This window comes from Somniosus microcephalus, unplaced genomic scaffold, assembly GCF_052327205.1.
Source record: "Somniosus microcephalus isolate GS21.2 unplaced genomic scaffold, FLI_Smic_1.0 unresolved_chr2, whole genome shotgun sequence".
NCBI lineage: Eukaryota > Metazoa > Chordata > Chondrichthyes > Squaliformes > Somniosidae > Somniosus > Somniosus microcephalus.
The window spans coordinates 16,777,513-16,788,637 of record NW_028225180.1 but is presented as its reverse complement, the minus strand read 5'-3'; positions in this window follow the sequence as shown (position 1 = coordinate 16,788,637).

Here is an 11,125-nt window from a genome sequence, read left to right as displayed (position 1 = left end):
AAAAGCTCTCCTGGATGCACTTTAAGAATTCTGCACCCTCTAAGCCTTTCACACTCTGACTATCCCAGTTAATATTGGGGAAGTTGAAATCCCCCACTATTATTACCCTATTATTTGCACACTTCTCTGAGATTTGCCTACATATCTGTTCCTCTATCTCCCCCTGGCTGTTTGGGGGCCTTTAGTACACTCCCAGCAAAGTGCTAGCCCCCTTTTTATTTTTAAGTTCAACCCATATGGCCTCATTAGAGGAACCTGTTAATATATCATCCCTCCTTACAGCAGTAATTGTCTCCTTAATTAATATTGCGACACCCCCTCCTCTTTTACCCCCCCCTCTGTCTCGCCTGAAGATTCTATACCCCGGAATATTGAGCTGCCAGTCTTGCCCCTCCCTCAACCATGTCTCTGTGATAACAACAATATCATACTCCCATGTGTTCATCCACACCTTCAGTTCATCCACCTTATTCGTAAGACTCCTTGCATTAAAATAAATGCCATCCAGCCTTGCCCTACTCCCTTGTGCCGTTACATATTTGCTCTGCCTTCCAGTCTGACTTATTTTTTCCTCTATATTTGGCTGTACATCACCCCCTACTATAGCTCCACTCTGTATCCCATCCTCCTGCCAAGTTAGTTTAAACCCCCCCGAACAGTGCTAGCAAACCTCCCCGCAAGGATATTTGTCCCGTTCTGGTTCAGGTGCAACCCGTCCGACTTGTACAAGTCCCACCTTCCCCAGAAGCAGACCCAGTGATCCAGGAAACGAAAGCCCTCCCTCCTGCACCAACTCTTTAGCCACGCATTCATCTGCTCTATCCTCCTATTCCTATACTCACTAGCTCGTGGCACCGGGAGTAATCCAGAGATTACAATCTTTGAGGTCCTGCTCTTTAGTCTGCTACCTAGCTCCTTAAATTCTTGCTGCAGGACCTCATCCCTCTTCCTACCCATGTCATTGGTCCCAATGTGAACCACGACCTCTGACTGTTCACCCTCCCCCTTCAGAATGCCCTGCAGCCGTTCAGTGACATCCTTGACCCTGGCACCAGGGAGGCAACAAACCATCCTGGAGTCACGTCTACGGCCACAGAAATGCCTATCTGTTCCCCTTACGATAGAATCCCCTACCACTATTGCTCTCCCACTCTTCTGAAGGGGATTGACAGGGTAGATGCTGAGAGGTTGTTTCCCCTTGGCTGGAGTATCAAGAACTGGGAGGACTAAAAGGGCAAGGGAATACACAATGAATGGTAGGACCCTAGGAAGGACAGAGGATCCGAGGGACCTTGGTGTGCATGTACATAGATCCCTGAAGGCAGCAGGACAGTTAGATAATGTAATTTATATACCTTTAAGGGGGGAACTACTTTTTACAGCTCATGTATACTGCAGTACCAGCAGTAACCACACCTGTATATTGTTAAATCCGTGTATCTTGATGTATGGTGTCCTTCAATAAATAGACAGAGACTGCAGATAACAAACAACAGGGCCTAGAAATTCAGTTGCGTTTGCGCCCAATTAGGGGCGAAAGAGTGGGTTGCGCCGGAAGTTGCGTCGCGCCCGAAATTGGGTGGGCCCTAACATCGGCGTTAGCCGGTAGCGCTGCGCCGGCACCGATGACGTCATCGGTGTGCGCAGTGCCCCGGTACCGCCCGAAACCACACCGATCCCCATCTTCAGTAGCGGCCGCCTCTTCCGTGGTGGGCGCTAACAACATCGGGAGACCGGGTCCTTACTGCAGCCTTAGCGGCGCAAGTTAAGGTGGAGGTGCGGGGCGGCCGCTTTTTCGGCGGCCGCCTGCCCGCACCTCCTTCCCCGGCCTCCGCCACCCCCCCCCGCGGCACTGCCGGCTGGTTTCCGTGGAGCCCGGCACTTCTCCGTTGTGCCGGGCTCTTTTGCCGGCACTTGCAATCGGGGCTCCGGCCGTTGCAGGCACCTCCCCCTTAAGAGAAGGGGGAGGCCTGCAGTACAGCAGCCTGCCGCACCGCATCGGGTGGCGCAGCGGGACCGGGAGCGCTGAAATTCACTTTCAGCGCCCCAAGCGGGGCGGACACACCCTGTACCAGCGCCCGGTTCCGCTTTGGGGCGCTGAAAGTGAATTTGGGGCGGGCACAACTGACTCCGCGGCGGGCGCAAAATTTTCAGCGCAAACGTGCTGGCGGGGCTATACCCAATTTCTAGGCCCAGGTGTTTACTGGATGAGGGTTACTCTAAAACTAACAGTACAGATCCCTACTCAGGGTTTATATACAGGTGTGGTCACTGCTGGTACTACAGTATACAGGAGCTGTAAAAAGTAGTTCTCCCCTTAAAGGTACATACACTACATATATAGCACTGAGTAGTAATCTGTACAGTTCAGTTCCAGAGTGAGCCATGTTGAGTAAACACCTGTTGTACCGTTCCCCTGCAGTCTTCTGTCTTATTATTCTCGGGCACAACATTGGCGACGAGACAAATTCGATCCTACCTGTAACTCTGCATCACCTCCCAGGGATTCGTTCCTGGAGACCAGTAGATTGGAGGTCAAGGCCAGAGACACGGGCGTCGACCACGGGCAACCGCCCAGTCATCCAGCAGAGACTCGAGAATCACGGGGGAGGCTGTTGAGAGCCAGGCTTGGCTTTCCAGTCGCGGCGGTCCAGTGAAACGAGCTGGCAACAGGTAGTGCGCAGACCCTTCCCGGACAGCGGCGGGCTAGGGCCCGACCGAGTGGCACAGCAAAGTGCTGAGCAGCGTCGACGGGGGAGAGAGAGAGAGAGGGCAGGGCGCAGCCGGTGTTCAGGGGCCGAGCAGCGTCGAGGAGAGGGAGAGAGACACGCAGAAACCCGCGAGGCGCCGCCATTGCCACGAGGACCGCCGAGAGTGGCGTTGGCAGCAGCTCAGGAGAAGCACACGAAACCTACAGGGCACCGCCATTGCCACGAGGACCGCCGAAAGCGGCGTTGGCAGCAGCAGGGGAGGAAGGAAAGTGTGGGCGATGCCATTTTAAACCACACTCAAAATGCCGAAGAGTGGCAGTATCACCGCATTTGACAATGAAGTCGAAGATTGGACTACATATGTCGAACGAATAGAGGTATACTGCAAGGCAAATGAGGTGTCAGATGACAAGAAAGCGCCGGTATTGTTAAATTTAATGGGTGCAAAGACGTATGGCTTATTACAAAATCTAGTAACCCCAGCGAAGCCAGTGGAAAAGAGTTTTGGAGACATAGTGACGATACTACAGGAACATTTAAACCCCACACCGCTGCTGATAGCAGAAAGATTCAAGTTTCACAAACGGAACCAGCATAAGGATGAAAGCAATGCTGAATATTTAACAGAACTGCGCAAACTATCGAAACACTGCCAGTTTGGAACGGGACTGGCAGATACCTTAAGGGACAAGTTTGTGTGTGGGCTTCAAAGTGAAGGAACCCAGAAACGGCTTTTATCTGAAAAGGACCTTACGCTGGACAAGGCTTTCAGCATTGCGGTATCATATGAAGCAGCAGCACGGGGCGCTGCAGAGATACAACAGAGACCGCAAGAATATGGCACAAACGAAATGTCATACAGAACTGAGAAGTGCTATCGCTGCGGCAGAACAACACACGACCACAATGATTGCTGGTTCAAAGACAAAGTGTGCAGACAGTGTGGAAAAGTAGGACACATAGCACGAGTCTGCAGGTCGTGAAAGAAAACCGGCAATAAGAAATCTCCACAGGAGAAGTACAAGAAGGTACATAAGGTGACGGAGAATAGTTCAGACAAACAAAAGAGTGATACCGACTCCGAAAACAGGGAGCTGAGTCGTCTGAAACTACATAATGAGATCAAAACGGAGGATCACCGAACCATTTGGGTCACTCTCAAGATAGCAGGAGTCCAGGTAAAAATGGAATTGGACACAGGATCAGCCCTAACAGTCATAAACCGACGGGACTATGAGCGGCTATTCTCACACATACCCTTGAGAGACTCAAAAATTATTTTGAAGAGGTACACGGGGCAAAAAGTCTACCCCAAAGGAAAAATAAGGGTGTCCGTTATATATAACGGTAAGGAAACACCAAAACTAGACCTGTATGTATTGCAAGATGGAGGACCACCATTACTGGGACGTGAATGGATCCGGAAAATACAGCTGGATTGGCATTCCATACAAGCACTGACTGTGGCTGCCAAAAAGGATGACGACGTCACTCCTGGGCGACTGTCAAAGATCCTAACTGACAGCGACAATTAAAATTGACGCGCAAGAAGTGTTCCAGCAAGGACTCGGAACACTAAAAGGCATGACAGCAACAATTAAAATCAAAGAAAACGCAAGCCCAAAATTTTTTAAGGCCAGACCGGTACCTTATGCGATCTGCCCAGCCGTCGAAGCAGAGCTGGAGAGTTTGGAACGTTCAGGAGTACTGCCCAAGGTAGACTGGAGCGAGTGGGCTACACCCATCGTCCCTGTGATGAAAAAGTCATTGAGCAGCACGCCTGGGGAACCAAGGAAGGTTCACATCTATGGGGACTTTAAGGTAACAGTGAACCAAGTCCATCACACCGTACAATATCCACTTCCGCGGATTGAAGATATTTTCGCCTCGCTATCTGGAGGGAAACACTTCACTAAGATTGATCTGGCCCAGGCGTATCTGCAAATGGAGGTAGAAGAAGCATCAAAAAAATACCACACAATCAACACCCATAAAGGTCTCTACCAATATAACCGGCAGGTATTCGGGGTAGCATCAGCTCCGGCTATTTGGCAAAGGGCAATGGAACAAGTCCTGCAAGGGATCCCAGGGACCCAGTGTTATTTGGACGACATCCTGGTCACGGGCGAAAATGACAGTGATCACCTCGCCAACCTGGAGCAGGTGCTCACTAGATTGAAGGAATATGGGCTCCGAGCTAACCGCCCCAAATGCGAGTTTTTTAGAAAACAGATCTCATATTGTGGCCACGTTATCGATAAAGAGGGGTTACATAAGTCCCCTGAAAAGACTGAGGCAGTAGTCAAGGCCCCAGCACCGGAAAACGTGTCACAACTGAGGTCGTTCCTCAGGCTGGTAAACTACTACCATAAGTTCTTGCCAAATTTGTCTACAATACTACACTCACTGAACACCCTACTGCAAACTGGGGTGCCATGTCTTATGTTCATTAATAACTAGACATTCTTATTATGAACACAGCTAGCTTCTAGCTAGTCATTTATTCAGTACACGTTCTCTAGGTACAGTATCTATAGAGATGCAGCATGTGTGCTCCTGTGTGCAGGCTGCCATCTTGACTGTTGCCTTGTGGGTAGCCTATTGCCTCATGGGTAATGTAGTCTTAATATCTATACAGCTGGGTAGTGTAGTCTTATATACATACAGCTATATACAGCTCTACACAGCTCTACGGCTCCACCTAGTGTCCACTATAGAATGACATGTTATTGATCATTACATCCCCCTTTCTTTGAGGTTTAACAAAATCAATATCAATCAACTTTCAAGAAAACAATAAAGATAATATCAGTAACACTTTTGTTAGTGCTCTATAAACATAAACATTTTCAAAACAGTCAACACATTTTCAAAGCTTTACATTGTACTCAAAGATTAAGTCTATCAGGCTTTTTTACTTCACGTGTGGATCTTCTCAACATGGGTAAGTCTGATGTGTCTTCATGAGATTGTTCTGGCGGTGAATGATAAGATGCAGTTGCGGCATTGTCTTCGATCTGCTCTTGTATAGATCGAGGTCTCCTTGCGATCTTTGCTTGGAGATGGTTTCAGTGTTTCCTTCACTCTTCATGCCATAACTCTCAATATAGTCAATGCACTCTCGAAAAACTGCTGGCAGCTGGATCCCATCATACAGCATAGTCCTCTCAGCAGCCTCGGCTAATGGAACACCAAAGATTGGCCTGAGGGAAGAAGGAGTATCCACCGGAACTGCTTCCTGCTCTGGTGCAGGCTTCTTTTTCTTTTTCTCTTTCCACTGCTTAACAACATCTGCTGCGGTTATATCTTTGGACTTTTTCTCCTTGTGTTTTTGCTCTTTGTGCTTTTCTTCCTTTGGCTTCTCTTTGACCTTAAAGTCTTTTTCTTTCTTCTTGGAGAAACTAGGCTTTTTGAAGATATGGATACCCTTTGGCCTTTTCATCCTTGATGGGCTCTCTGCTTCATCACCTGAGTCATCTGGTCTGCTTATGGCACAGTTTATACGGTAGACTCTCTTGACCAGTTCTAAGTCTTCACAAGCTTTGTCACCTAGTATCGAATCAAGTCTTTCAGCCACAACAGAAAACATGAGATGATGCACTTTGTCTTTGACTGTCACTTTAAGTCTGCATACACCTAAGCTATCTATTTTCTGTCCATTATAGCTCTTCAGTAGTACTGACTTTTTCTGTATTTTGGGCTTTTCTTTCATATTTTTTATGTCACTCATACTGATTAAGTTTGCTTTTGCCCCAGTGTCCAGTTTCAATGTAACTAATGCTCCATTTATCTGCAGTGGGATCATCCAGTTGTCCACTTTTACTGCATTGACTTTATGTTCAGCATTGTTCATTTCTGAGGGCTGCACATTTTCTGTATCTTTTTTGATATCGTCACATGACACCATTCCTACAAAAAATGTTTCACTTAAATCAGTGTCCTCAATCACATTAACTTGTTGCCCTTCCGTTGTTTTTACTTTTGAAAAGCATTGTTTGGCAAAGTGATTCTTTCCATTACACTTTGTGCACATTTTTCCAAACGCTGGGCATTGTCTTAACTGGTGTTTGTAACCACAGCGTTTACAATTAAAAATTTCATCCTCCGATTGCTTTTCATTTCTGTTCTGCCCACGTTTCTTCCCCTTGTAGGACACAGCACCGACAGCAGCATTATCACTCATTACAATCGCATCATTATTGATTTCACTGAAAGCCTTCGTGTGCTTTCGAGCTAGCTCGCTGGCTTGGCATATTTTCATCGCATTTTCCAAATTTAGTTCGGTTTCTCTCAACAGACGTTCCCTGACTTTTTTATCATGAATACCAAACACAATCTGGTCACGAATAATGGATGATTTCAGCTCAGAGAAATTACATGTCTGTGCTTTCAGTTTCAGATCAGTTATAAAGCTATCAAAAGTCTCATTTTGTTGCTGTGTCCGAGAACGGAAGATGTATCTTTCATACGTCTCATTCTTTTTGGGAGAGCAATGTGCATCAAATTTTTTTAGCACATCTTCTAATTTTTCTCTGTTCTCCTTTGGATTAAATACAAATGTATTAAATACCTCTATCGCCTGTGGGCCTGCAACCATAAGCAGCAACGCTATCTTCCTTGCGTCTGGCTTCGTACCGAATCCGATGGCTGCAATGTAGAGTTCGAATTGTTGTTTAAAAATCCACCAATTGTAGTCAACATTTCCCTTGAGATTCAAACGCTCTGGTGGCTTCAAATTCTCCATGTCGCTTTTCACAATTTTCAGCAGATCTTCACCATCCTGGTACCATCTTATGTTCATTAATAACTAGACATTCTTATTATGAACACTGCTAGCTTCTAGCTAGTCATTTATTCAGTACACGTTCTCTAGGTACAGTATCTGTAGAGATGCAGCATGTGTGCTCCAGTGTGCAGGCTGCCATCTTGACTGTTGCCTTGTGGGTAGCCTAGTGCCTCATGGGTAATGTAGTCTTAATATCTATACAGCTGGGTAGTGTAATCTTATATACATACAGCTATATTCAGCTCTACACAGTGCTACGGCTCCACCTAGTGTCCACTATAGAATGACATGTTATTGATCATTACACCATGGAAGTGGAGTGACGAATGTAAACGAGCTTTCCAGAAGAGCAAAACACTAATCACATCGAAAGAGGTATTGGCCCATTTCAACCCAGCACTACCAATTCGGTTGGCGTGTGATGCGTCACCCTACGGCATTGGAGCGGTGCTGTCGCACAAATTCTCGGACGGCTCAGAGAGGTCAATAGCCTTTGCGTCACAATCACTAACCTCAGCCGAGCGTAACTACGCCCAGATTGACAGGGAGGCCCTCAGTCTAGTGTGGGGAGTGAAAAAGTTCAATCACTATCTGCACGGGCAGAAATTCACCTTGCTGACTGACCACCAGCCTCTTGTCTCCATTTTTAATCCGAAGAAGGGCGTTCTGGTGATGACTGCGCAACGACTACAAAGATGGTCACTCTTTCTAGGGGCACACCACTATGAGATTGAATATAAGGGCATGAAACAGCATGGAAATGCTGATGGGCTATCACGCCTGCCACTGCCTACTGCGGAGGAAACACCAGCAGTGGATCCTGTCGAAATATTTCATTCGACTATAGTTGAATACCTACCGGTAACCAACGCTCGTATAGAACAGGAGACCCGAAATGACCCAACACTGTCTCGGGTATATGATTTGACGGTGAAGGGATGGCCAGCACATGGCGACTCACTGTTGCCAGCATTCTCGACAAGAAGAGAACAGCTGTCAGTGTGCCGGGGGACCTTGATGTGTGGATCCCGAGTGGTAATTCCACCCAAGTTAAGGGATAGAGTGCTCAATGAGCTTCATGAGGGTCATCTGGGAGGGGTAAAAATGAAAAGCCTTGCCAGGGTTTATGTGTGGTGGCCGGGAATCGATAAACAAATCGAGGACCTGACCAAGAGCTGCTCAGGATGCCAGAAAGTCCAAAATGCACCACCACATGCCCCTCTACACCCATGGGAGTGGCCCTCATCTCCATGGCAACAGGTGCATATTGATTTTGCTGGTCCATTCATGGACTCAATGTTTTTAATAGCCGTGGATGCGCACTCGAAATGGCCTGAGGTCATCAAAATGTCCTCCACCACCACGGAGAAAACTATTGCAGTCCTACGGACCATTTTTGCCAGGAATGGCTTGCCAGAACAGATTTGTTCCGATAACGGACCACAGTTTGTGTCCGAAGAGTTCCGGAGGTTTCTGAAGAAGAATGGGGTAAGGCATTACACATCCACCCCGTATCATCCAGCCACAAATGGATTGGCTGAGAGGTTCGTACAAACCTTTAAGAAGGCAATAAAGGCTATGTACAATGACAACATTCCGCTGCAGCACAAGGTGGACAATTTCCTGTTCGCCTACCGGAATGCGACACATGCAGTCACCAGCCAGGCCCCGGTCATGATGTTCTTTAACCGAAGGTTAAGATCTCGCCTGGATTTGCTCAGACCAAACGTACGAAGAGATGTTGAGAGTAAGCAATTCCAGCACATCCATGAGAAGCCAACAAGGAGCTTCAATGTAGGGCAACCAGTCTTGGCCCGCGACTACCGAACAGAAAAATGGCAGCCAGGAACGATATGCACACGGCAGGGCCCACTAATGTACACAGTGGACGTTGGGGAGAACATCGTGAGATGCCATGCTGACCAGATCCTAGAGTCACAGGAACAAGTCAACCCCATGTCTCGCTCATACGTACCTGGTGAGCAACCCGACGTACAGGTCGCATCTACCCCAGAAACAGTAGCATCGGAAGCTGATGACCCAACCGACGACAGGGTGCCAGAATCGCCTCCGCACCAAGAGCGAGACTCTCGGGAAAGGCGCTATCCAGAAAGGATCAGAAAGCCTCCCCAAAGACTGAATATATAAATAGACTATTTTCACCTAACGTTGTATGTTAAAAGTGTTAATTGTAATTAGTTTGATATTTAATTGTTAAATGAGTGTTATGGTACTGTTAATCTAAAAGGGGAGGAATTGTAATGTATATACCTTTAAGGGGGAACTACTTTTTACAGCTCATGTATACTGCAGTACCGGCAGTGACCACACCTCTATATAGCACTGAGTAGGAATCTGTACAGTTCAGTTCCAGAGTGAGCCACGTTGAGTAAACACCTGTTGTACCGTTCCCCTGCAGTCTTCTGTCTTATTATTCTCGGACACAACAGATAAGGTGGTTAAAAAGGCATATGGGATACTTGCCTTCATTAGTCGAGGCATAGAATATAAGAGCAGGGAGGTTATGATGGAACTGTACAAAATGCTAGTTAGGCCACAGCTGGAACACTGTGCAGTTCTGGTCGCCACACTATAGGAAGGATGTGATTGCATTGGAGAGGGTGCAGAGGAGATTCACCAGGATGTTACTTGGGCTGGAGCGCTTCAGCTATGAAGAGAGACTGGACAGGCTGGGGTTGTTTTCCTTAGAGCAGAGAAGGCTGAGGGGGGACCTGATTGAGGTGTACAAAATTATGAGGGGCATAGATAGGGTAGATAGAAAGGAACTTTTCCCCTTAGTAGAGGGGTCAATAACAAGGGGGCATAGTTTCAAGTTAAGGGGCAGGAGGTTTAGAGGGGATTTGAGGGAAAACTTTTTCACCCAGAGGGTGGCTGGAATCTGGAACTCACTGCCTGAAAGGGTGGTAGAGGCAGGAACCCTCGCAACATTCAAGAAGCATTTAGATGAGCACTTGAAACGCCATAGCATACAAGGCTACGGACCAAGTGCTGGAAAATGGGATTAGAATAGACAGGGCTTGATGGCCGGCGCAGACACGATGGCCCGAAGGGCCTCTTTCTGTGCTGTTTAACTCTATGACTCTATGACTAACTAGGGGTCACAGTCTCACGATAAGGGGGTCGGCCATTTAAGACTGAGATGAGGAAGAATTTCTTCACTGAGAGGGTTGTGAATCTCTGGAATTCTCTGTCCCCGAGGGCTGTGGATGCTGAATCGTTGAGTATATTCAAGGCTGAGATCGATAGATTTTTGGACTCTCGGGGAATCAAGGGATATGGAGGTAGGGCGGGAAAGTGGAGTTGAGATCAAAGATCAGCCATGATCTTATTGAATGGCGGAGCAGGCTCGAGGGGCCGAATGGCCGACTCCTGCTCTTATTTCTTATGTTCTTAACAGTGGCCGCACTTCAAAAAAGTACTTCATTGGCTGTGAAGTGCTTTGGGACGTCCGGTGGTTGTGAAAGGCGCTGGAGAAATGAAATATTTCTTTGTTTGATCTGGAATGCGCTGCCTGAAGAGGCGGTGGGAGCAGATTCAACAGCGACTTTCAAAAAAGGGGAAATTGGTTAAATAGTTGAAGGGGACAATTTGCAGGGATTTAAAAAAA